Raw genomic sequence first — 6,465 nt, forward strand, 5'->3', positions numbered from 1 at the left:
GAGACCATACAAAGTAATACATATGTGAATCTGAAGCCACCATCTAGGCTACACATGTTGATACTCCTATCCCATTGATGAAGGTGTGCCGAATATCCGGACGTAATACCAAACGGACATCGCACCAAACCCTAACATCGAAATTCGGATGCCCCAGGCCTGCCACATATTGGGACTGGGCCCCATACCGGACCGACGCACTCTTAGAGGCTACTGCCGCCATCTTCCACTAGTCCATCTCCAGAGCAGCAACTAACCCATCGACCTTGCCTGGCCTGCCATCGACGCCACCACGACGCCAGACAACTCCACCATCCTGCACGAATCCGTCCACACACGTCCGTCGCTGAACCTTCGTAGCACCATGCCACCGGGATCCGCCATCGGCCTTGCGGTGGATGAGACACCGCTCTTCGGCTTGTCCCATCCAACTAGCACTTGCTCCCAAAACGATGCCCTCGGGAGGGACAACGACATCAAATTACCATCATCGTCCGATCCAGTAGATCCAAATCTAGGGTTTCCCCAGAGCATCACGAGTGGAGTGCCACGACTTGCAACAACGATGCCTCGAGAAGGGAACGACGTCATAGACGCCGCCATCATCCGCCATGATCGAAGTCGGCGTGATTTTCACCAGAAGTCACGTCCTCCAACCTCGCAACTTGCTGGAACCGAACGGAGCCTCATCGTGGAGACGAGGGCCGCTGGTGGGAAGCCTCCACCCGCCCCTCTCCAGTCCTCCTCATGCCACCGCCAACCAAGGCCGTACCGTGACAGATGTGGACACGACGCTAGATCCGCAGCCATTGGGGCCACCCATGTACCCACGGCCGCCACACCGCCGGCCATGTAGGTTCCCATCGCCACCGCGCAGCAGGGGCGCCGCCCGGACTGCCTTCCCCGGCCTCCCCACATAAGACGCCGCCTCCGTCTCACCGGAACTGCCACAACGACCACCCGCCCTGGATCGTGCAGGGCCTGCCGCCACCACAGCCCTTGCCAGAGGCAGCGGCGGCTGGGGATGTAGGAGCGGGGAGGGGCTGGCGACGCGGGATCGGGGGCCCCTGGTGCCGCGCGAGGGGAGGCGACGTGAGGGGGAGGGGAGTTGTCCTCCAATAGATAAATGAGGTCCGGTTTTATGAAAATCATTCAATTTGTGTGTAATTCGTCCGATTTATTGAAAGCTGGCTTAAAATGTATGTGGATAATTTTGGGTGGCCGGTTCTGGATTAGTGTTTGCGGACTGGTCCCCGATTTGTGGACGGATGCGGTGCCCGGTTTATAGGTTAGGAGATGCCTTTAGCCATACCTGTTTCATGATTTGAAATGATGAAGCGGCGTAAATCTTTCAAGTGAAGACCCAACCTAGATAAAATAAACATGGATAGAGACAGGAGCGAGAGCGAGAGCACCCACGACGGTTGCCACTCCGGCGCCGTCGTCCACCCTTCCCGCCGACTGCCACCGCAGCACCGGCGTCCACGCATCACGCTCATGGCCTCTGGTTCTTGCAGCCCCCCTTCCGTCTCCTCGGCGCCTCGGCAGGAGCAACCGGTGGTGTCGGGGCTGGGCTTGTCGGCGTCTGTTGGATCTGCGCACTCTTCCTCGGCGGGTGACGCGCAGGCCGATGGAGGCGCTCCGGCCCAGGCGGCGAGCTGGCGCAGACCGGGACCGTCACGCAAAGCCATGTGGTGGCGGCGCCGCATGCTTCGGTGCCAGCAGGAGGCTGGTCCCCCGGGCAGGGCGGCGTCCCCGTCGTCCACGGAGTTGAGGAGGCAGATCCCGCCGGACCTCCACGGCCTCTGCTTCTAGTGTTTCGAAGAGGGGCACATGCACCTGGACTGCATCAACGAGCCGTTGTGCATCCGCTGCGGGGGCGCCGGCCATGTGTCTTCGCAGAGAGCCCCGCAGTCCCATCTCAGCGGAGGAGTTGCGCCGCGCATTGATTGCGAAGGTGGCCTCGGGGGGGGGGGGGGCGGTGCTGCATCACGCGCCGGCCATGCAGAGGAGATTGTCGGAGCCTAGGCAGAACGCGCCAGCGGCGCCGCTCTCGCCAGTCATGCCCAATCTCTTCCCCATAATGTCGATCGCGCCACCACCAAGGGCTCCGGCGGAGATCTGTGTCATGCAGAGGCCGGAGGGGATGGATGATCTCGAGTGCAGGCTTCAACTCGCGGTGGTCATGTGCATCGGTGGTACCAGGCCGCCGGACTCTTGCGAGGATGCGGCTGCGGCGATCTGTGTGCAGCTAGACATCCCAAGGTTTTATTTTTCTGTTCACAAGTCGCATCCAGAGGGCTTTTTGGTGGTCTTTGCTTCGCACGAGCTCAAGAACAGGGCTTTGGCAGTTCCTTCTATTGATCATAGTGGTTTCAAGCTACTCACCAGGCCATGGCTGCGGCAGGCGCATGCTACATCTATGCTGATGCGGGTTCAGGTCGTTATCTTGATCGAGGGGGTGCCACCACACGCATGGTCCATGGACACGGCGGCGGAGCTCCTGGGCAGTGCTTGTCTGATTGACAGTCTGGCCCCGGAGACGGAGAGCAGGGAGGACATGTCCCTCTTTAAGCTCAGGGCATGGTGCATGGACCCGGAGGAGGTGCCTATGTTCAGGAGGCTTTGGGTGCTGGAGCCGCCGGCGACGACGAATGCGGGAGCGTGCCGGCCGTTGTTTCGCCAGCTTCTAGAGTATCCGATCTTCGTCCACATCGAGCGGATGAGAAGGGCGTCGGGCTCTGACAGTGGTAGCAGGCAGAGTGGGCTGCCTGACAGCTCGAGCGGCGCCTCCATGGGTGGCGATTGGGTGGTGCAGCCATGGACGCGCGGGGTTCGTGACAACAGGGGAGATGGCTGGCATTCGCAAAACCCGGCCGCCGGAGCTGGAGGAGGGGATGGGTGAACATACCGGGCTGTTCTGGAAGGCAGAGTGGGTCCATCCAGCTGGCGCCTACCGCGCATTGGGTTGGTCAGACAGGCTGACGCATCGGATCAGGTGGGGCCGCAGGAGACCTGTCTTCAGCGGTCCTGAGGCATTCAAACGAATTGGCTGGGGCCCGGTCGGGCCAGTGGATACAACGGTGACCGCTAATAGGAGGGAAGCTGATCTCCGGCTGGGGCCAGACGCAGAGAGGACAACATTGGTTCTAAGGCATTCAAATGATTTGACCGTGGGCCCGGTCATTCTAGAGGCTACGGTGGAGACTACTAATGGGAGGGGCTCTCATCCCCAGCAGGGTTTAGAGACAGATATGGTTCTAATGTCGAGGCCAGTGGTCGAAAAGGATGCCAGACCGGATCCCGATGGAATCATACAGCCGGCCACAGCGGGAGGGACGTTGAGGCCGACCAATGACCAGACTAGCAAGGGCAAAGAAATCGTGGTGGGGTCTGCGGTGTCGCCGAGGCCAGAGAATCAGCTGCGCGCGGCCCCAGAGGGCTTGGATCTGTTGTAGCACTAGGTAGACCCGGTGGGGAACATAAGACGTGATTAGCTACGCACGGCCGAGGGCAACAGCACGGATCGGGCACAGGAGATCTAGGGAGACCAGGAGGGCCCGGCGTGCCCGTGTTCTCATAGGCCATCAACAGAAGGTTGGGAGCCGGTGGGCGAGCTGATTGGAGCGATTGCCGAGGAGGTGGAGCCACTCTAGGCAACAGTGGAGACCACTAGGGTGGAGCAACAGGTGGGCCAAACACTTCCAGACCCCACGGGGATTGATGGGACTACGTCGTGGGCTCATGCATGCGAGGTGCAAAAAATGCATGGCGCATAGATGGTGCTGCATGGACATGTCCACTTGGTGCTACAAGCGGAGAGAAATTTGTCTGAGAAAGAAGTTGAGGCACTTGGCAACATCAAGTCATTATGTGCGGGGCTACTGAAAAGGCTTGCACCACCGCTCCTGAAAGGAGATAGAGGGAGCACGCAGTACGCGTGCAGGCCACGACCCTTTCACGCCACGACAAACTACAAGATGGGTGTGCACCTCGGGTGCATCCAAGACTAAGGCCACGGCGGCTGAAAATGTACTGCTCAAGGCTCTGGGGATCGCCAGCGATGATTTGGCAGTCTCAGATGACTTGCTAGGTCAGCTGCGGGCCCTCTTTGATTCCCCTATGCAGGAGAAGCATCTACGTGCGATAGCGGCTATCTTCGGAAAGATTATGCCCATTAACCTCAACTGCGAGATGGAGCAGGCAGTGAGGCTGTCGGCTTAGTGGGAGTTAGTAGTTACCAGGAGTCATTCAGTTCCTGATGTCGTACACATCCATGGAGATGGTATGTTGGAACATCAGGGGGCTCAACAGCCCTGTGAGGAGAAAAACACTTTGGGAGTTTGTAGCCATGATGCGAGCTGCCATTATCTGTATCCTAGAGACAAAACTAGAAAGGGTGGATAAATTCCCCATAATGCAATGTCTTGGACCCTCGTACGATGGGTTTATGTATCTACCTGTGTCCGACATGAGAGGAGGTATCTTTGTGGGATGGGATGCCATGAAGGCACAAATTTCTAACTACGTTCGTGACACCAACTTCCTCACGGGGTATGTCACTCCTATTGACGGACCTAGCTGGTGGCTATCGGTGGTATATGGACCGCAGGACAACGCGCATAAAATTCAGTTCTTGGAGGAGCTATCTGCTCGACGGCTCTTATGCCCGGGAGCATGGCTGGCAATAGGAGATTTTAATCCAATCCTCAATTCCTCTGACAAAAGCAACAACAGGATTGACCGTAGAATGATGAGGAAGTTCAAACGGTTCATAGACGATAATGCTCTCAAGGAGCTATTTTTGCATGGGAGAAAATACACATGGACCAGTGAGAGGGAAGCGCCAACGCTCACTAAGATTGACAGAGCCTTTGTCTCGGTGGACTGGGAGCTGGACCATCCGGATTGCTTGCTACATGCCTTGTCATCCTCAGTTTCAGACCATTGTCCGCTGTTCTTGGCCCTAGAAGAGCACATGCAGCCGAAGAGTTGGTTTAGATTTGAGATGTTCTGGGTCAAGCTGGAGGGATTTTTGGATGAAGTAAGGGAAGCATGGGTTTGTGCCGAGGAGATCACGGATCCATTCCATAGGATTGATGTGCTGCTCCGAAACACTACTAGACATCTCACTACCTAGGCTCAGAGGAACAGGGTAACATCAAGCTTCAGATTGCTTGCGCCAACTTGGTCATTTTGAGGTTCGATTGCGCGCAGGATTTTAGGAGGCTATCGGATGGAGAGAGATGGTTGAGATCCACTCTCAAGCAGTTGGTGCTGGGGTTGGCCTCTCTTGAAAGAACGATCGCCAGACAACGATTGAGGATCAGGTACCCGCGGGATGGAGATGTGAATACCAAGCTGTTTCATCTAATTCTGAATGGGAGGAAGGCCAAGAACTTCATACCGGCATTACATGTGGACGGGCAGGTGGTGACAGACCAAAAGGGAAAGGAGGCGGCCTTCTACTTGGCGTTCCAGGAGCTGTTGGGGAAGGCATCGGCGTGAGAGCATACACTCGACCTGGAATTCTTGAACATCAATCGTCTCGATCTCTTGGAGCAGGATTTGATATTCCAAGAAGAGGAAGTTTGGAATGTGATCAAAGAGATGCCCTTAGACAGAGCGCTGGAGCCGGATGGATTCATCGGCATCTTCTTCCAAAAAGCGTGGCCGATTGTCAAAGAGGATGTCATGGCAGCACTCCACAAACTGTTCATTGACAACGGAAGAGGATTTGGGACACTCAATCAGGCTCTTATCACACTAATTCCCAAGTGCCCAGAGGCATGCACTGTGAGAGACTTTCGGCCAATCCATTTTCTCCACAGCATAACGAAGATTGCTTCCAAGTTGTTGGCCACTAGACTGTGCAAACGAATGCCGGAGCTCATCAACGTAAACCAATCGGCTTTCATCAAGGGGCGCAACATACACGATAATTTCATCCTGGTGTAACACATGGCACAAAGATTGCACAAAAGGAAGGCCAAAGGGGTGCTCCTCAAGCTGGATATATCAAGAGCCTTTGACTCGCTGTCCTGACCGTTCTTGTTCGAGGTTTTAAGAGCCAAAGGTTTCTCTGAGCGTTGGCTGTCTTGGGTCGCGACGCTGCTCCACACTACCAGTTCTCGTGTGGTAGTCAATGGTTCGGCCGGGGAGAAGTTCATGCACGCATGTGGGCTGTGACAAGGAGAATCGCTCTTGCCTTTGCTCTTCGTGATAGCCATGGTTGTGCTAATTGCGATCATCATCAAGGCCAATGAAGCCTGACTGCTTAGCAAGATTAATGGATGTGAAACCACATAGAGGCTATCGTTATACGCGGACTACGTCTTCTTCTTCACAAAACCGAAAGCAGTTGACATGCATTTTTGTTCAGGAGGTGCTACAGATCTTTGGCGAGGCTTCTGGCTTGCGGGTGAACTACGCAAAATCCTCTGCCATACTTATCAGAGGAGAGGA

At 56.0% G+C, this 6,465-nt stretch overlaps 1 pseudogene; it reads left to right on the plus strand.

Moving 5' to 3' along the window:
* The first annotated feature begins 1,497 nt into the window (after positions 1-1,497).
* Positions 1,498-3,034, plus strand: LOC147979838 (uncharacterized; annotated as a pseudogene).
* The last annotated feature ends 3,431 nt before the right edge of the window (positions 3,035-6,465 follow it).

This window comes from Triticum urartu, chromosome 3A, assembly GCF_056163025.1.
Source record: "Triticum urartu cultivar PI428250 chromosome 3A, HENAU_Tu73, whole genome shotgun sequence".
Lineage (NCBI taxonomy): Eukaryota > Viridiplantae > Streptophyta > Magnoliopsida > Poales > Poaceae > Triticum > Triticum urartu.